Below are 21481 nucleotides of genomic sequence, written 5' to 3' on the forward strand. Positions count from 1 at the left end.
ATTTAAGCAATCCTATCCTATATATCTATACTACTAAAAGGGTAATATGTTAATTAGACTGGGTCGACCAGCCATCTTCCACATGTCCGACTTCCTTCCGGACAAAGCCAAGGTGGTGGGGGCCAAGGCAGAGGCCATTAGGGGTGATTAGGCTGGCAGTGGAGGGCAGTTTAGGTGAGATCAGGCTGGCAGGGGAGGGCAGTTGGGGGCGAGATCAGCCTGGCAGGGGAGGGCAGTTAGGGGTGATCAGGCAGGCAAACAGGTGAGCAGTTAGGAGCCAGCGGTCCCAGATTGAAAGAGGGATATCTGACTGCCAGTTTAGGCCTGGTCCCTATGGGATTGGACTAAACCAGAGGTTGGACATCCCCAAGGGGTCCCTGATTGGAGAGGGTGCAGGCTGGACTGAGGGAACCCCTTCCCCCATGCATGAATTTTGTGCACCAGGCCACTAGGATTATATAAGTAAGTCAAATTACATTCAAAGCATCTAAATTTATTTAGATTTGATTAAAATCAAAGCAGGCATTTAAAATATTTTTTGGTAGGGCTGTCATATATATTAAACATTTTTTATAAATTGAATAAAAATGTCACATCACATTCCCTTATACTGGTGTGTCCATTGTCAATGTGTCTTCCTAGATAACAATCAGTATAATTACAAGAAAGAATATCTGGTCAAAAGAGAATTTGGAGAGACAAATAGTATTTCTCTCTTCCTCAAAGATACATAACTACCCAAGGATTTGTCCATCTAAGGATCCATCCCTAAGGGAAGGGGCCAGGATTTCAATGTGGACATTAAAACCTAGAACTTTATGGCAAGATAGGGAGCCTTGATTAAACTCCAGAGTATAGGTTAGTTCTCAGAAGCAGCCATTTTCATCTCCAGGATACTTGCCAAAACAACTGAGGAACTGTGACCAACAAACAAAAATAAAATCCATCTGGGTGAACAAACTTGTTTTACTAATATGCAATTATCTAAATTCACTGGGAAAGTAAGTATTCATTTTATTCAATTCTGGTGCTTGGAATAGTGACAACATGCTTAAACAGAAGTCAATCACAAGCATGTCTAGCTATCTGGAACAATGAGAAAAAGGGAATACGATCTTCCAAGCAGCCAAAATGATGTTGAGGTGCTCAAATGCCATTGACAATGTGGTCAGGCCTTTGATCAGGTTCAATTGAACTTTACCAACATAAATAAAGTAAGTTTTCTGCCTTTCTGTTCCTGTATCACATGAAATCAGCATAGTGTATTTTTATCAAAATCAAAGATTATATTTGAAATGGTACTATTAGAAGAATACATTATGTGCTAAGCAGAATAATGATACCCCAAGGTATCCATGCCCTGGTGCCCAGAGCTGTGAATATATTATCTCACAAAGCAAAGTGTAATTATGGTAGAAGATGGCATTAAGTTTGCTAATTAGCCAATGGTGAATTATCCAGGTGTGCCCAATGTAGTCACTAGAGTCCCTGAGTTGAGTCCTTAAAACAGCGGTTCTCAACCTGTGGGTCACGACCCCTTTAGTGGTTGAAAGACCCTTTCACAGGGGTCGTCTAAGACCATCCTGCATATCAGATATTTACATTACGATTCATAACAGTAGCAACATTACCGTTATGAAGTAGCAATGAAAATAATTTTATGGTTGGGTCACAACATGAGGAACTGTATTTAAAGGGCCAGAAGGCGGAGAACCACTGCTCTTATCTCTGATTTCAGAAGAACAAGAAGAAGATTTGCTGGCTTTGGAGATGGAAGTTGAATATGAACTATATATATGGATGGTTTCTAGATTATTGTAAAGGGAAGGCAAGAGATTATTCCCAAGAGCCTCCAGAAAAAGATACAGATCTGATTTCATTTTTAGTCCAGTGAGACCCATTTCAGACATTTGACTTCCAGCATTGTGGGGTAAGAAACCTTAGAGAATTTACAGAAGTGATAGAAGCTTAATAGATGTTATTTGGCTCATGGAAAATTCACTTTGAGGGCCTTGATGAGAGACCCTTCAAAAAGATAAGCAGCCATCATTTGAAACTTGAGTCTTCTACCATGTGTTATCCTGTTACATTATCCCTCTCTGTCATTCTTCACATTTAGTTTCCCTGGTTCCTGTGTGAGCTGATTCCCTGCTGGGTTCAGTCAAAGAGGAAGTAGTGAGAGTTTGCTAGTGGGGACAGGAGGAAAGATGCCAGAGCATCTCTGCCCACCTTTCCCTGCCTTGGTTAGTATCCGAGAGGAGATTCAGGTCTTAGCTACTGTTTCAGGTAAACTATAGAGGGATACTTGATTCATCCTTTCTACAGGCCCATCCTGCACTGAATTTTGCTGGCATTGGTTTTAGTCCTTACTACACGGTCTCAGGTTCTTAGCTCCGGAAATATGTTCTCTCCATTGTTCTTTAGTTCTATCAGCTTATTCTTGGGAAACCTCATTCTCCTCTGACAGACTTGCCTGTCACCTGTGTACCGAATCCTTTGATTAAATTCGCCCTGTTTGATATACCTAGAGAACATTTGTTTTCATAACTGGAACTTGTTTTTGAGTAGTATGAGGTTTCTTAGGTAACTTTAAATCTATTTATAACAGTCATGGTGCTTGCTGAGGAAGCTTATCTTTTGGATGACTATCAGAAACAAGACTCGTGAACAGAGAAAAAAAAGTCAGGGAACAATATTCTGTATAACATGATAAAGATGTGATTTATGATGATATTGCTGCTGCTGTTGTCACTCATTATGGAGATTACAACAATATCAACAATGACCAAAGAATTCCAGAAGTAGCAGATTACTATTCAACAGAGGTTTGTTCTCAGACTTTGTTATCAAAACCAGTATTATCTGAGTAGGTGATCTGCCATTTAGTAGCTGGGTAGCTTACATAAGCTCTGTCTCGGTTGTTGAATCCGTAATGTGAGGATGATAATACATACCGTATGGATTTGGGGGGGGATTATTAACCAAGCATGGTAAACCCTGATACTTTGGCACACAAGAAGCTATAATACATGGTAGCAACAAGGCTGATCTTTTCTATCGAGCTCCAGTATTAGTAAAGAAAGATTCTGCCTTTCCTAAAGGTGAACACTCACCTTTTAAAAATTGAAGTCCTCTAACATTTATCTGGGGGTCACCTGCTTATAATTCTTTTTACTTACTATCCTATTACACTGCTTGCCTAGCATAAGGAACTCCAAATATTGTTCACTCTTAGCTCTTGCGTTGCCCTGCTCCATCTGCCTGGTGGATTTCACTTGGCAAATCCAGACTCTAAATCCTCATGCCACCTGTCACTACATGCTTAATACCGAGCTCTGTCTACCTGTTTGGACTCTTTCTGATTATTTGCTGCTAGGCTCCTCCTATGCCAGAGAAACCCTTTTGCCTCATTTAACCCCTCTGCGCCGAGCTATTGAAGACACAACAGGAGCCACTTGGCATGTTATTGGTGAGCACTCTTATGTGCTTGAGGACAATGGTCATATTCTGCTGCTAGCATAAAAGGAAAGACACTTCCCCCGACATTGGAGACGACTGAACAAATTGTTGTCCCCCCTTTTCTATGAAACAATGACTAAAGCCGTTTTCTGCAAATGAGTATTGTTAATCATTGGGTCATTAACCTTTACAATGTCAATGTGTTCTCCATATCAATCCAGTGAAATGGCTGCCAGAGGTAACAGTTAAGGGAACATTTCTCATAGATGAACATATTAATGCTTTATTTAGTTCTAAATGCACTGTGAAGGGTTTAGCAGAGGGCTAACCTATGTTAAGGAAGCAATATACCTTAAAGAACAATCTCACTGCAAGAAAGTGGAAGTTTGACAGATAAAGTATAGCCTTCTTTCTAATCTTTCACATTTCTTTCTTCCCTACTTTTTACCGTATTGCATATTTTGCTTTTTCCCTTTCAGTCAATAGAGAGCACTAACTAAGCAGCTTGCACACCAGTAGAGAAAGGATTACTGAATGTCTGGTGTGTGTGTGTGTGTGTGTGTGTGTGTGTACATGTGTACACATGCACCTTGCAGTTCATTCTCATGATGAACATCTCTGCCAATCTGGGTGGAAGAAATTTGTCTCTTCATGCCATCTACTTGTAGGTAGGCACCACTTTTTTCCTGGTTCAGAACACCATTTTATACGCTTTTTTATTTTTCTTCCATTGCTGCACTAATTCAAAAAGATTTTATATTATAAGAGCAAGTCATTTATATTATAAGAGTAACTCATTACCTTCACATTTTTTGCCCAAAAGAATCTAAGTAACTTCTCTAAATTTTAATATACTTTATTACAATTTCCAGGTTAGAAATTAATTAATAATAAATGTGCTTAGAATACTTTGTAGCTAGCTTTCTATTAGTATATGAACAGCATATTAGAAGTCAGTCAAATATACACTATGCCCAGCCTGTTCTGAACACTGAGAAATACATCGTGTAGTAGAAAACCAGCCATATTCACAGAAAGCAACTGGTGAAAACTTTGCTAATGTAAAGATATACTATGCAGTGTAACTTACAAATCTACATATCTTCATGTTAGAGACACTTACGTGGATCTAACAAATTACAAGCTTTCCTCTCAAGAAAGAAAAGTGGGGCAAAAAGAACAAAATGATCTTCCACAAAAAAATAAATTGAATTGAATCTAATTATATAGTGGTATACTCTGTGTTTTAACTAATGGTAGTAACAAATTTCTATGACTCTGTGTGACTAATATTTTCACTGAGAATCTCTGCTCCAAGTCCTAACACAGAGACCTTGAGGGCTGGATCATTGAGTGATCCAGCGATTTGATATTTCAGGATTCAATCATCAAATCCTTTTTGGATCATTGAGTGGAGGTTCTGCGATTTGATATTTCAGGATTCAATCATCAAATCCTTTCACCACCTGAATACCATCAGTCACCTCTAATTTCTCCTGCCACATGCACATCACTGATGGTAGACTGCTTCTATGCAATCCCAGATCCACCACTCAGCTTCATCAAGCAGATGAAAATGTCTGTCAAATGAATCACTCCAAGCTGTGTAGACATGACAACTTGCTGATTCAATTAATATTTCACTCTTCATAATGCTACACTGGTGTCATGAGGACAAAGTTATTGATTATGTCTTGGTTTGATGCAAGAGTACACGAGACATGTGGACGTATGGACAATTTGTCTTTAGCTTATATCATTTCAAATTTTAACCCTATTTGGCCTCCTGTGGGACAACTGAGGCTTCTATTTTAGTTTTTGTTTAAATTCTGATTTCAAAATGTATTATTATAACAAAGTCAAAATCATACTGGTCAAGATGCATAGTAAGTCATATGCAACTAAAATTATTAGTATGAATTCTTCCTGATGTATTTCAATAAATGCCTTAATTTTAAAAATTATGCCTTCAACACTGTGGGAGTGGTATTTCAGAGAACTGAGGAGTCTGGTAGCCCTGAAACTGTCCATGTAGACAGAATCTCATCTACCATAAACCTCCCATGCCAGTAGGTTTATGTGATCTTGTTTATCATTTAAAGCATTTCCTCATTTGAGCCTTTGCAGAGCTCTAAACTTAGGAGTGTCAGTATGCCTGTGGAAAAGAAATCACAAAGAAAGGCTTGGAAAACAATATGTGACTTGTTAAGTCTGCAAATCTAGCTAGTGACTGAGCTGAGACTAGAATTCAGACTTGGAAGCCCCTAGTCCAGATTATTTTTAATTATTTCAAACTTTGGGACATAAACTTGCTCATATAACTATACTCTTAACGTAAGGGGGTCATATGTCTCAGTTTGCCTGGGATAATTAAATGTATGTCATTGTTCAGTGCAGTTATGAATAACACCCCTTTTCACTCTCATAAGTATCAGTGTTTGGCTGCTGTAGTATGGAATTGGCTGTTAAAGTATAGATTTGCCTTCACTTTAGAATTTTAAGAGATTTCTTTTTAGAATGAGGTCTTAGTTTTTAAAATAATTTATGCTGCCCTAGCCAGTGCTGCTAAGTAGTTAGAGCATCGGCTGGTGCACTGAAGGGTCATAGGTTCAGTTCCCAGACAAGGGCACATACCTGGGTTGCAGGTTATATCCCAGGACCTGTCAGGGTGAGTGCAGGGGGCAACCAATCGAATTGTCTCTCTCACATCAATGTTTGGATCTCTCTCTCTCTCTCTCTCTCCCTCTCTCTCTCCCCTCTCCCATTTTCTCTAAAAATCAATGGAAAAATATCCTACGGTGAAGATTAACAAAAACAAACAAAAAAGAATTTATAGCATCATACTTTCAGCAAAATTTTACCTCTTGTAAAACCTAGCTTTTACTTATTCCTACAATCTTTGACCTCAGATTTTCTTAAAAATTCTGGTTATACTTACTATTTTGAACTTGGACTGTACAGTTAAGTTATTATAAACCGATACCTATGCCTGGACATGACCCTGCTTTTGTTTTGGTGTCTAAGTTCAGGTATCTTGCCTGTCTCTCCTGTCTTTGAACCTCCTATCCTTCTTGTATCTCAGTACTAATAGTTTGAACATCTTCTTTTTCCTATTTTGAAGCCAGTTAGCATGCTATTCTATTTTTTAAATCTTCTGACTATTACAACAATTTGAAATTCTCTGAAATGCTTTGACATTTTTTATAGTTATGTCCTCAATTCTGAAGCTTCATTATTCAGTTTGACAAGAGTAATAGTCCATGAGATTGACCTTCCCAATGAGTTTCTACATCCAGTAGGTGAAGGGTTTGCATGCCTAAATATTTGAGATCAGCCCAGCTGGTTTGGCTCAGTGGATAGAGTGTTGGCCTGCAGACTGAAGGGTCCCAGGTTCGATTCCAGTCAAGGGCACATGCCCGAATTGTAGGCTCAATCCCCAGTAGGGGGTGTGCAGGAGGCAGCTAATCAATTATTCTCTCTCATCACTGATGTTTCTATCTCTCTTTCCCTCTTCCTTCCTCTCTGAAATCAATAATAATATAAAAAAATAAACATTTGAGATCAAAATGCTGCCAGAGCTTTTTAGTGATCTTCATCAGTATACTAGTATTTGGAAACTAGGAGAGAAAACAGTTATTAATAACCCCACTCCCACCCTGGGATCCGTGACCTCATTACCACACAGTGTAGCTTTTCACCATCTTGTCCTTGATCTAGAGATCATCTTCTTCATCAATTTAGAAGAGACGAGAAGTTAGCAAAATAAGTAAGTATGTGGTATCTGAAGCTCTACTGCTTGAGCCTCAGTTATATCTCCATTATTAACTAAACAGTTAGTCTTTTAATACATTTCTCTATCTTGTAAATCCTCGATTTTTCTCATCTGAAAAATGGAAATTGTTATAGTAATCTAAATCATAGGGTTGTTGTGAGGATTTAATGAGTTACAATATGTGAAGCACACAGTGCATGCTACCTTTTAATACTATTAACATTTCAGGCTAGAGGGATCAGTTTGAATAAAAGTAGCTAACACTCTGAGAATACTGAATGAATAGTGTATTGGCTTTCAAGTGAAGTTCAGTACATGACCATGGTTAATGGAGCATGGGCTCTCTGCTCCTTGAAATAATCATTTTTCTGTGATTTTAGCAGTCATATGTCCTTGATGCCTGTAGAGACGCAGATATAACTGAGGGAGAAGAGGTCAAGTGAGAAGTGGATATGTTATTATTATAGGAAAGCTGGCCACTATTTGAGGCTCCTCTCTTACTGAAGAAACTAGGAAGACCAAGTAGACTTGCAAGGTCTACAGATTAAAACTGGAGGAGACATTGTCTATTACCAGAAGCAGTGCACCAACTCATGAGGATGTAAGGAACCAAGGAAATAATAATGAGAGGGCTCTGAAAGCTGTACGATATAGCCCAGTAATAGATATTAGAAGATAAAATCAAAAGCTAAACAATCTCAAAGCCGGGGAAATTATGTCAGGGGAAAATGTGAGGAGAAACAGTAAAATTATAAGAGTATGATACTACTAATCTCAATCAGAATGTTTTGTATACTTGTTGGTTGTAAGTAAATCCATTTGTGTCTGAACAGTCAGGGGTAAAGAAGTAAGCTTTTCAGACTGGGTCATCTCACTTAGAGCTCTTCTGTTGCCCTCTAGTAAGGAAGACACTGGAATGGCCATTCTGAGACTGACAATCAACTCTTGACATAGACTACCTTGAAAAAAATATGAGGAATCCACTTATTTATTCTTTCACATGTATTTGTTCCTTGGCAGCCTTTTGTGGAAATATGCAGTTGTAAAAAAGCATAGAAAGGATGTATTTATATAAAGTAGATGGGTTCACTAAAATGTGAGGAGAAACAGTAAAATTATAAGAGTATGATACTACTAATCTCAATCAGAATGTTTTGTATACTTGTTGGTTGTAAGTAAATCCATTTGTGTCTGAACAGTCGGGGTAAAGAAGTAAGCTTTTCAGAATGGGTCATCTCACTTAGAGCTCTTCTGTGGCCCTCTAGTAAGGACGACACTAGAATGGCCATTCTGAGACTGACAATCAACTCTTGACATAGACTACCTTGAAAAAAATATGAGGAATCCACTTATTTATTCTTTCACATGTATTTGTTCCTTGGCAGCCTTTTGTGGAAATATGCAGTTGTAAAAAAAGCATAGAAAGGATGTATTTATATAAAGTAGATGGGTTCACTCTATTAACATATATGAAGGAAGAAAGGCCAAGGCAAAAATCAGATCAGGTTGAGTTAATGAGCCATTTATGACTACAGTTGACAAAGTGCAATATTGAGCTTTGTATGTTCATAAAAAGAACACAGAGAACTAACAGAATCCTTTCTGATGAAAACCGATATTGAGTTATACTCCAATTCTTGAGAGTGTCAGAGTTCATTGGAAAGAAGATTATTTCGGGAAAAGGAAAAACACTTTATGCAAGGTGAAAAGTAAGGGATGGAAAAAAGAATTGTTTACAGGAAGTAACAAGAAGAGGAGAAGACTAAAAATCCTTGATTCAGTATTATGAAAGGAATGTCTATGAAATGTAATGGAATCCCACTCAAACTATTTCAAGTAGAAGTAGTATTGCAAACACAGGGATTTCTATGGTAGCCAACTTTAGGAGGTAAAGCCAGTTGTCATGGTAAATGGAGACTCATGGGGCAACTGTTTCTCTGTGTTTTGAAACACAGAGTTTTTCTGAATATTCACTCTGGTGTTTGTTTTTGGTTTTGCATGGTTTCCTCTTCTTAAGGTCTCTCTGCTTGCATATCACTTTAAGGGTCCATATTGCTCATTCTTTATTTACCTCTAATGATCTTGGAGCTTAGCTCCCAGATCTAACAATTCAGTTGTTGAAATTGTCTAGGGTTCCATATCTAAGTTTCCTGGGAAGAGCATTTTTGTTTTGCTCTGTCTCTATTGCATTTTCTCAGGTCAGGTATCACACCAGATCTAATCTTCTATGCCAGAGGGTTGATTCATCCTGTACATATAAATATTGTACTGGATACATACAATATGGATGTATTAAAACAGGATATTACAAAGAAGAGAATGTGAACTGTGTAGGTACACCAACCTGTCTTTTCATTACCAAAGTTAATGGCCCCTCTTTACTTTTTAGTCTCCTGAAACTATTTTAAAAGTTAATGTATTTAATTCCCTTTTCTACCTTGTCCACCACTTAAAATTATTTATGTTTTTGCCTTCCTAATGTGTGAATAGTGAATAATTCTGGATTAATTTTTAAAACTGTAAATGTTTTAAAATATTTGTAACACTGTTTTTTGTTTGTTTGTTTGTTTGTTTTTGTTGTTTGTTTTTTAGTAACACTGTTTTTTTGTTTGTTTTTTTCTATTTTTTTTTTTTCTTTCTTGACATTCTGGGCAATTATTTCCCTTCTGTGTACTTTACTATCACTGTATATTAAGATATACCTCAAATTTTATCTTGACATTTTTATAGTTCTATCCCAGGCCATTTTTTAAATACTTCAAGCTCTTCTATGAGAGGAATCACATTCTCACCTCTTTTGTCACCTCTTTATGGGTAATGCTTTCATCTCTATTATAACCCCTAACTCTCACCTAAAATTCAAGCCAGCTTCCCATTTTCCAGAGTAAATCCCTTAATAATACTGAATGTTTCTCAGACAACTCAAGTCTTCAAAATGTTATTTCTGTTTAGCTTTATTTCTTATTGAATGAGGTAGAGACGGAGATCCTGAGTTCTAGAACCTAAAACAATTTCCCAAATATGTTGCAGATTACCTTGATGAAGGTAGAATGCAAGAATTAAATTCAAATGCTAGAGCCTATCATTCATGCTTCTAATGTCAACTCTTCCACTTGTTGAATTCTCTTTGGAAGACCATAACTTCAGTTTCTAACTTTTCTCCTTCGTAAAGTGTGGATAATTATACTTTGTCATTATGAGGATTGATGAAGATGCAAGATATGATATGCTAAAGTTTCTATTTATATCATATAAATTTGTATATGGGATTGGTAAATAGGACATTATGTTTAGTCATACATTGTTAGGTAGGAAGTTAGATATGAGTGGCTCGGGTGGGGCCTGCACTGAGGTCCTGACGGGTTGGACCAACATTGCCTTCAGATCACCTCTCTAAGGGCAGCTCAGCAGCCAGCGGACCACCAGGGGGCAGGTTTGGAACCAGTAGGTTCTTTGCCCAAGCTCAGAGGGAAACAACATGACCTCAGTGGGACCTTACTAGGGCCCTGAATTAATTATAATAAAGTTTGTATTGTGGCTTTGACCCTCCCCCCACCCCCCGCCCATGGAATTTTCTGTATGCATTATGGGTAACGGCATGCCCCCTCAAAAATATAATTATGCAACCCGTTTCTGTCAATCATCCCTAAATGCAAATGAAAGTCTCCACCCAGAAAATCCCTCATTTAAACCATGTAACCCAGGAGTTCAGGGCCTCTTCTCATTTGGAATTTTCTTCAATAAATCCCACTTGGGTTTACTTTAATTTTTATTGACCTTGAAATCTTTTCTGTGTCGACCAGAAGAACAGAGGTCCCAGCCAGTAACCCTAATCAGTAACATGATTTTCCCCCATTCTGCTTATATTTTGTATTTGTATATAAGAGAAGCTTAATAAAAAGTGCATTAACACATGAACTCAAGCTTAAACAAATTCACTCAATTTCTCCTTCTGAAACGATCTGGTCATATGCTTTGCCGTGGATGTTCTTGATTCTCACCAATCTCTTTACATTATTCCCTTGTCTTCACAAATCAGTGGACTCAAGTGTTCCTTTTACCCTCTTTCATCAATCTACATTCAGCTTTATTTAAATATAAAATTCTATATTTACTGTTATTTCTTTATTAGGAATTTAAAATATTTTTAAAATTGTTCGTGGGTATTTAATTGGATCATTATAATTTTTGTTAATATACTAGTTATAAAATTGCAGAGGTTTTAAGTGATCCACTCTATCTGAATTATTTGCTTTTCTATGAGCTCTTTTATTTTTGTGCACAAGTTTGAAGCACATGTTGATTTTTGGAAATGCAGACACCTGTATATATAAAGTGTTTAGAACAGTACTTGGCCTAGAGAGTATGTTTAGAAAATTTTCACCTTGTTCACAGCCAGGAGATGAGCACTAAAATATAACGTGTCTTAAGCACTGGGATGGGTCATATTTTCCCTAAACAGACTCCTTTTTTGCTTATACTGTTCCAATAGGAAAATACACTTTTTGGCTTCTCTCTGCTTATCTTTTTTTCTCAGCACCTTAACAATCTAATGGTAAAAGGAAACCTTAAAGAATAAACTCAAAAAACATAGAAAGCACTTTCCCAAGACTTAGAATAGAGTACACTTGGATCACCCATCCCTGCCTCTTTTAAATAAAGACTACACTTCACCCCCTTCATCACCCAGATGTGTACAGTCTTTTGTCATTTTAGAAATAGAGCGAAGCCTTGTTTGTTTCTCAAAGGATAATAAAGGATCATATGTTTAAGGGCAAACAACATTCTGAGTGTTTTGTCAAAATTTTTATGACATGGTACAAGGATCTCAGTCTTTCCCTTTTTAGGCACCATCTTTTTATTTTATTTTTCTGGATTGTATGTTCTTTTTACAGTTCATCAGGGGAAGAATTGTTTCTCTATCAACAAAGTCCCAAATTATGTTATTTCTTGGAGTCATAGATATTATCTAATTTCAGAACTGGAGGCATTATCATTCTTTGAGGGGAGCTGATGAAATTACTGAGCTCCATACCTACATCTTTGTCACATCTACATTTTTATTTTTATTTATTTTATTTCTTCCATCATCTTTTATCCCCACCCCCTCTAACCCCCGCACCATCACTACACTGTTGTCCATGTCCATCTTTTTGTTTAACAGGATTTTAGGATTCCATAATATAACACATGTTCCTGGTGATCTGCTGCGCTCCTGGGTATTTGAGAGCCATTGATGTGGTCAGACTCCTTACCTTTCAAATGAGGAGGCCCCTGAGTCATCAACAGTACAGTGCGTTTGGACTGATTACTCTACTGATTGCTGGTTTGACAGCTAGTTAACCTTGTCTCTTCTAATATTAGATGACTCATTGTATCAATCTGACTAATAAAGAGTCAAATTTATTGAACTTCAACTTGGCAAAAGCTCTAAGTCCTGAGGTCTAACTATTCCACTGGAACCACCTGTGCTTCCATTTTTCTGGCAAACCATTAGCATGATGAAAATGTGGTTTCTGTAGAGAGGACAGAGTGATCAATTTAAAATAAAGCCAGAGAATTAGCCTCATATACACAGTTACATTCAGCTTAATTAGGAGATAAGCCAGGATTCATAGCATCTCATCTTTCTGCAAATACTCAAAAACCAGCAGGAAGAAAGACATGGCATGACAATCTGGAAGAGCTGATAGAGCCAATAAAAAATATCAACCAGCACCAAGGCCACACATCAGATGTCATTTGCTAATGAACTGGCATACGGAGCATCTTGGAAGACACTGAGGGACCAAATCCCCTTGCAATCAAAAGGTGCACAGAATGAGTGGAGTTAATGGGTTTTATGGAAACATTTGTGGTCGCTTGCTCTGATTGAATGCAAAGGCTAACCCTGTAATTGCAGAATAATGAAGCACAGTCCAAGGCAGCGATGATGTCCCTGAATGGCAATAACTTTATCAGCTAAGAGAGGATTTTTTAGAACTACCGAATCCAAACAAGATGATTCAGCGAACGGTGTACATATTTTCTGACGGTGAGAGTGAAGAGAGTGTGATAGGAACAAAGGAGGGAAATGTCCAGGTAAATGGTAAAATTCCAAGTTAAGTTTTGTAGCTGACACCATATAAATGGTGCCCAAAACATAATTTATTAACATATTCAGTTAATAAATCATAAGATTGTTATTCTCCTTTGAATATTATTGCAAAAGATGGTACAGAAGAATGGCCTGAGATTTTCAAATTGTTTTTAACATTTTAAAAGTTACTTTTGTTTCATTTCCAATAATAAAATACATATTATACCTTTTATATATACTCTCCCAGGATCAGGGTTATAGAACAATGGAGTGGAAAGAGATCTGAGTCACCCAAAGAAGTTGCTCCCCAATGCTGATAAGCAAGGAAGTGCTGAATTACAAGCCTCAGAATCATTGGGGGAGGCAGAGAAATGCAGAAATGTGGGCTCCATTAATAAAAACTGAGTCAGTAGGAATGAGATGGGGCTCAGGAATCTTGTCAAGTGATTCAGATGTGCAGCCATTTTAGAAAGTTCCATTGGATCACATGAAGCATTTGCAGTATCTTGAAAAGCTTTTTCTCTACCTTCTTCCCCGCCCCTCATTTTGTTTTGGAAATCTTCCATGAAAATGAATTAATAACTCATAGTTTAATAAATGATTTATATTGAGTCACTAGATTTCCTTAATAATCCAGCAAATTGGCCTGGAACAAGTTCACCTGCACATTCCTTCCCCAACCACGTGTGTGTGTGCATATCACTAAATTCAGGGAAGAAACACACAAAGATCACCCAGCCTTCTTTGCTTCTCACCTCACACTCGTTTCCACCATTTCTAACTTACTGATTACAGTAAAAGACATATGGAAACTGTCTTTGTACACCCAAGTGTCAGGTACCGTCAAGCTTTGGCATATACATAGCATCATGTCACATAGACTATCATGATGCACCAAAGTATATGTATCTTTCTACAAAAATCAAATAGTATTTCTGCCTGGAGTAGAGAGCCATATCTTTAGACTGGAAAAGATGCCTTTAATCCCTCCCTTGTTCCACAAATAAGCTAAAACCATGGGCAAGTGTCTGAAATAATCCAAAATAATCACCACATTTAATTATTATTATTATTATTTTTAGAGAAGGGAGGGATGAAGAGAGAAGCATCAGTGTGAGAGACACATTGATTGGTTGCCTCCCACAGTTGCCCCAACTGGGACTGGGATTGAAACTGCCACCTAGGTATATGCCCTTGACTGGGAATTGAACCTGCAACCATTCGGTGTGTGGTCTGACGTTCTAACCCAGCTGTGGGCAAACTACGGCCTGCGGGCCGGCTGATGTTCTAACCACTTAGAAACACCATCGGGGCCACCACATTTTAACTTTTAAAAAATCAAGTAAAGCTGCAGCATTTAAAAAATTGTGTCTATAAATATATGTGATTGTGTGTCCAGGGTACTTGAAAGTTGCTGAGAGTTCGGATAGATATTCTTTGGGTCTTTTTAGTCAAGCTAACTTGTGGGATAAATCTAAGAGAAAGACTTGCAACACTGACATTCAATCTATCCGACTAAAATAGTGTTCATTTGGCTATTCTGAACGAGAAGACAAGAGCATAAACATGAAAAGACACATGTGCATTTGGGATTTGATCATTTGTTCATCTATACTCTAGAAATCACTCAGGCAAGCCATTTCCCACGGGCATAGTACCAGATATATTTTGGTTGAATTCATTTAACACAAAATTCAGGTAAAGTTTTTGTGTCAAACAATTGTGGGCAAATTTATTGATGTATAGCCTTCACAGGAAACTCTATATAGTACCTGGTTTTGAAAGGGACAGTAGATATAATGATAAAAAATTAGGTATCATTAATATCTAGATAAAATCTATCCCTGATTCTATATTTTCACAAAGAGCTTCAGGCAAGGTAAGTTTCTACAAAACTATAAAAAGTTTGGGCACCTTCACTTCACTATGTCCTTATTCCCTATAATACTAATACTGCTCTTTTCATTACATGTTTCAATTTTTTTGAGAAGTTATAATTATAGGTATCATTCTCACTGAAGTCTAATTGATTGAAAGAAAGCTCAAATACCATATCTTTCACAATGCTTTGTGCATTCTAAGAGATATCAGTATGACCCAGCAATCCCTCTTCTGGGTATCTACTCAAAAAAATTTGAGAAAACATATTCATAGAGATATATGTATCTCTATGTTCATTGTAGCATTATTCCCAATGGGCAAGCCATGGGGAAAAAACATGTTTCCTCAACAATTGACTGGATAAAGAAGATGTGATACATACTGTATATGCAATGGAATACCACTCAGCCATAAAAAATAAAATACTGCCCTTTGTGACAAGGATGAATCCTGAGAATATTATGCTAAGTTAAATAAATCAGATAAAAAAGGACAAGAACTGTATGATTTCACTCACATGTGGGATATAAAACAAAAAGCAACAAATGAACAAACAAAAAAATATGTAAATAAACAAGCAAAAAAACCCTCTTAGCTTCAGACAACAGGATGATGGCCACCAGAGGAAAGGGGCTGGGAAAAGGATAGAAAGGGGGAAGGAGGTCAAATATATGGTGTTGATGAAGCCATATATTTAGACAGTAAAGGATGTCTTTAATCCTTTCCTTGTTCCACAAATAAACTAAAACCATAGGGAAGAGACTGAAATAATCCAAAATAATCACATATTATTATTATTATTATTATTATTAGAGAAGGGAGGGGTGGAGAGAGAAACATCAATGTGAGAGACACATCAATTGATTGCCTCCCGCCTGGGCCCCCACTGGGATCGGGATTGAAACTGAATGATTAAATAATAATAATAATTCAGGTGGGGAGCACATAATAGAGTCTACAGATGTCGCATTATAAAGTTTTATACCTAAACTTTATGTGATTAACCAATGTTATATCAATAAATTGAAGAAAATTTGTAAAGCTTTCCTAAATGATTACATTTTAACTCTATCATTGCAGGCCCCTTACTGTTCATTCATTTAAAAAGCATTTAGTGAGTACCTTATGTGCCAGGCCTTGGTCCAGATCCTAAGGCTATACAAATGAATGGTGCTCAATGTGCTTGCCACTAAGAAATCCACACTCATGTATGAGACAGACAGATAAACAATTATAAATTGCACTTAATGTAGTTAATTCTGTTTGCTCTGGGAGCAATAAGGAGGGGCATGAATTCCCTCTGGAAAGTGTGTGTGTGTGTGTGTTGTACTAAAACTTCAGACACCTTTCTCTGATATATCCCTTTCATCAAAATTAAAAAATGACTTCACCATGACTGGCCAGCAGGTTCTCTTCTTCCATCTTTTTCCACAGCCTCCCTCTGTCTTAAAAATCTTTATTCACAAAGATATATAAAAAATAATAATAGTTGAAGGCATTGTCTTCCTGAAAACATATTTATATTAATAGTCATTTCAGCCTCAAATAAATATAATTTCTGACCTGATGAAGTTGGGTATTGGGTTGGAAGGGCATCTGTTGGGGACCTTTTCAGCACCCCATAAACCACATATTGTAGGCCTGGAGTGTTCCTTACACTGTCTGAAATAAGTGTCTTTTCTACTGGGCTTTTGTTTTCTCTTCTTGATCACTCTAATATTTCTTTCCCAAGTTGGTCTATAACAATTCCTAGCAACATTCTTTCCTCCGGCTAAATACTGATGTGTGTGTGTTTTTTGTTTCCCCATAAGTTGTTCCTGGCTTCCTCCCACTTTAATAATGATTTAGTTAACTAAATTTCTTTATGCTAACCTATCTTCTTGTCCGAATAGTGGTTCTTAAACTAAGCTTCATATTGGAATAAACTGGGAGTTTAGACAAAGCCCCATGTCCAGCCCAATTAAATCGGAACCTCCTGGAGAGAAGTCCTTGGCATAAGCAGTGTTCTAAGCTTCCCAGGTGATGAAATTGTGCAGGCGGGTAGAGAACTATGTGTTAAGCTTTCATCTCAGACTACCTAGTGATTTTTTTCCTCATTAATCCACTTTTGAAAAAACCCATTAGCAGACTGCACCCTAAGAGTTATTCATCTTTTTATTTGGTGGTTTTATTAAATAGAACAAGGGTCTCAAGTTCTGGGCCATTCTTACAAAACACTATTCATGCTAAATGTTAAAATGCAGCACAGTATTTTGCAAACCATCTGTAAACATGATGAGCCGGACAGGAACTCCACTGGATAAATGTAACCAACTGCAAAGAAGAAACTGACCAAATAGTACACATAAGCAATGGCTAAGCCTCCCTTTGGGGCAGACAGAGCTTTGGTTGTGGACCCCCTGTCTCCTTTACTTGCTGCAAGTAAATAAAAGTACTGTGGTAACAGCCACGCCTCTTTCTCCAATAGGACACTCCGAGCAGTGAACCCCTTGAGTTCCACAAGAACTACAGGCAAGGAAGATGCCAGCTGCTCAGGGCAAGGTCTATGCAGGATAGGAAATGGGGATATGGGTGTGCAGCTTCAATGCTTTCAGTCCACCATCAGAGGAATATATTTTTTATTCCTTAGCAGTGGTTCTCAACCTTCCTAATGCTGCGACCCTTTAATACAGTTCCTCATGTTGTGGTGATCCCCAATTTCATTGTTACAAATTGAACATAATTAAAGCATAGTGATTAATCACAAAAACAATATGTAATTATATATGTGTTTTCTGATGGTCTTAGGCGACCCCTGTGAAAGGGTCATTCAACCCCCAAAGGGGTCGCGACCCACAGGTTGAGAACCGCTGCTTAAGAGTCTCATTCATTCACTCATTCAAGTAACTGGGGGGGAGGGGGGTGCGGATACAGCAGGCAAAGAGTATAAGCAGAATTGGTCCTTAGGGAGGCAATGCTAAGGACAGTGGGTATAAGAGAAATTAAAGAATTTCAGACCCCAGAAAAGTAGGTGATCCTAGCAGAGCCCAATGAGGTCAATAATGGTGAGAAAAATACCTTTCACCTACATGCAGTGTCTGCCCAATGTTGAGAAGTTTTATGAGTAAATAGATTTTGCTTTGCCTCTTGGCTGAAATTATAACACAACAAGGAAATGAAAATCTCTCAACAGGGGTCTCCAGGCTTTAGCCACATTAAAATCACGAGGGAACCTGTAAAAATCCCTATGCTGAGGCTGAATCCATGCTAATTAATTGGTATGTCTAAGACTGAGGCCCAGGCGAGGATGGTTTTTAAAGCCCTGCAGGTGACTCCAATGTGCATCATTATAGAACCACCCTGCTAATAAGTGCTTTTCAAAGGACAATTCAAACTTTTCTATCATCTATCTATGGGGTTTGGTCAGGGCAGAAAGGCCAAACAAGACATTTTGATTCTCTACCATCATCATAAATTACTCACCCCTCTACTGAGACAAACTGACTGGAGATAGTGTAACTGATCATGTACTTCCTTTTCCTTCGCACTGGACTAAACTTACAGTTTAGTTGAGGAAACTGAACACATACTTCAACTTGGTGGTTTTTAGTGGTTCTTAATTTTTAGAATGGCTATTCACCACCCAGTGTTGTAGAAAAAAGAAAAAAAAAAAAAGAAAAGTCAGATACCTAAGCCTTATTTTGAGATCTTATGGCCCAGTAGTTGCTTTCTGTTTTCCTGGAATCTGGGGCATAAAGGCCAAACAGGACATTTTGATTCTCCACCATCATCATAAGTTACTCACCCCTCTACTGAGACAAACTGACTAGAGAATGTGTAACTGATCCTGTACTTCCTTGTCCTTCGCACTGGACTAATCCCTTCATTGCTCTGCTTTATAAAAGGACATTGCAAATCCTCTGAAAATGATTTGTAGGAAATGTGCCCCAAATTTGATTACATGGACCAACTTATAGGCATTTTCCCCTCTAAAAGTAAATAATCTATTTATTTTTCTTTAAGTAGTCAATGAATGAACAATTGCCAAGTGTCTGTGAGCTATGCATTATTTCATTGGTCCTGTCAATAGTAGCATGAGTACACCTGATGATTCTCATTTTCTGGAGCTCAGAGAAATGAAGAAAAAAACATTTTTTTCTTTACAAATTTTTAGAAATATATTTTTATTGATTTCAGAGAGGAAGGGAGAGGGAAAGCGAGATAGAAACATCAATGATGAGAGAGAATCATTGATCATTGATCGACTGCCTCCTGCACGCCCCACACTGGGGATCGAGCCCGCAACCTGGGCATGTGCCCCAACTGGGAATCGAACCGTGACCTCCTGGTTCATAGGTTGACGCTCAGCCACTGAGCAATGTGGGGTGGCTTTGTTTACTTTTTCATTAGGAGAGAATTAGATAAACAGCCAATCTGCTTTTCTTCTTACATTTCTTGACTGTCCTTCTCACAGGCCTCAACCCCCTATTTAAAAACTTACCTTCAGACCTTTTTATTCACAACATCAGTCTTACCAGAATTTTATTTCTCATTCACTTTTTTTTTGTAGTAAGATTTGGCATAGAAAAAAAAAGAAATAAAAATCAGATTCCTAAGCCTTATTTTGAGTTCTTATGGCCCAGTAGTTGCTTTCTGTTTTCCTGGAATATGCATGTTTATCAAGTTGCCTTAATGGTTATGCCATAAATAGTCAACTTTCTAAGCCTCAGTGCTTTCACATATAAAATGGCAATAACAATGCCACCAATTTGTTATGATGATGGAATGGTATAATTTATGTAAAGCACTTAACACTGCCAGGTACATAATAAGTGATAGCCAAACTACATGTTAAATGTCAAATCATGTGGTATTGCATTATTGTATATTACAAATGAATGCAATACATTTTAAGAAGCAGCTTAAATAACAAATGAAGGGATGCAGAGAGTTGGTCAAGGTCTGATGGAATTAAAGGATTATTCACTGTATTAGTGAAATTTAAAGGGCCTTAAATTATTATGGGGCAAAAAGCAATTACTTCTGTTAAGGAAATTGACATTTGACAATACATGAGAATACCATAACTGACCAATTTAGCTAAATCAGCTTGTTATTTGTATAAAAATGCTCAACTTTATGACATTGTATTGTAACATTGCAATTTATCATTGTTGGTTAATTCCTTTTAAGAAACATCAATATCAGATGTAAACGTCAATTGACTCAATACTCTGAGTTAAGAAAATGTGCAGCCTAACCGGTTTGGCTCAATGGCTAGAGCATCGGCCTGCGGACTGAAAGGTCCCAGGTTTGATTCTGGTCAAGGGCATGTACCTTGGTTGGTTCATAGGTCGGTCGACGCTCAACCACTGAGCTATGCCAGCCGGGCTACAAACAATTTTTCGATGTTATACAACATCTCAGTTAGTAGTTGAGAGATTGGCAACAGATAAATGTGTATGTTTTAGGATCTTACCGTTTAGTTGAGGAAACCGAACACATACTTAAACTTGGTGGTTTTTAGTGGTTCTTAATTTTTAGAATGAAATGTGCAAACATTTGTGCAATCTGGCTTTGGGGGCCCTCAACAATGTTAAGATCACCATTCTAGTCAATAACTTTTCCAGGCCTATAAAAGCAAACAGAAAGTGGGCTGGGAGAGAAAACAACAAAGAATTGGCAAGCAAAGACCTATAGGATCCAGGTTTATATCTCTTAAAAGGAAATGGGCTGTAAGTGTGCCACACTCCCCAAAACATTGTTCTCCAGGCTGGCTTTCTCCCCCAAACAGAAAAAAAAACCCAGTTTATTTGATCAAGAAACGACTCAGGATCTATAGTCACCCCAAAGCAAGATCAGGCATTTGGCATGTCAGAGTGTGATAAGTCCTTATTTATATATTCTGTTTTGAAGCTTCATGTACCAAAATCTATGTTAATTTAAATTTGTTGATGCAAATTACAAATATTTATTGAGAACCCACCATGTAAGATAAATATATGTATGACATGGACAAATAAAGATGAATAAGATGTCCTTCTGTGCAAAAGTTGTGTTCAACCCAAGAGAGATAAACATGAGTCCAAATGCCATTGAAAAGGTAAATAAGCCCTAACCAGTTTGGCTCAGTGGATAGAGCGTCAGCCTGCAGACTGAAAGGTCCCAGGTTCGATTCTGGTCAAGGGCATGTACCTCGGTTGCAGGCACATCCCCAGTGGGGGGTGTGCAGGAGGCAGCTGATCAATGTTTCTCTCTCATTGATGTTTCTGACTCTCTATCTCTCTCCCTTCCTCTCTGTAAAAAATCAA

Source organism: Myotis brandtii, unplaced genomic scaffold, assembly GCF_000412655.1.
Source record: "Myotis brandtii unplaced genomic scaffold, ASM41265v1 scaffold850, whole genome shotgun sequence".
NCBI lineage: Eukaryota > Metazoa > Chordata > Mammalia > Chiroptera > Vespertilionidae > Myotis > Myotis brandtii.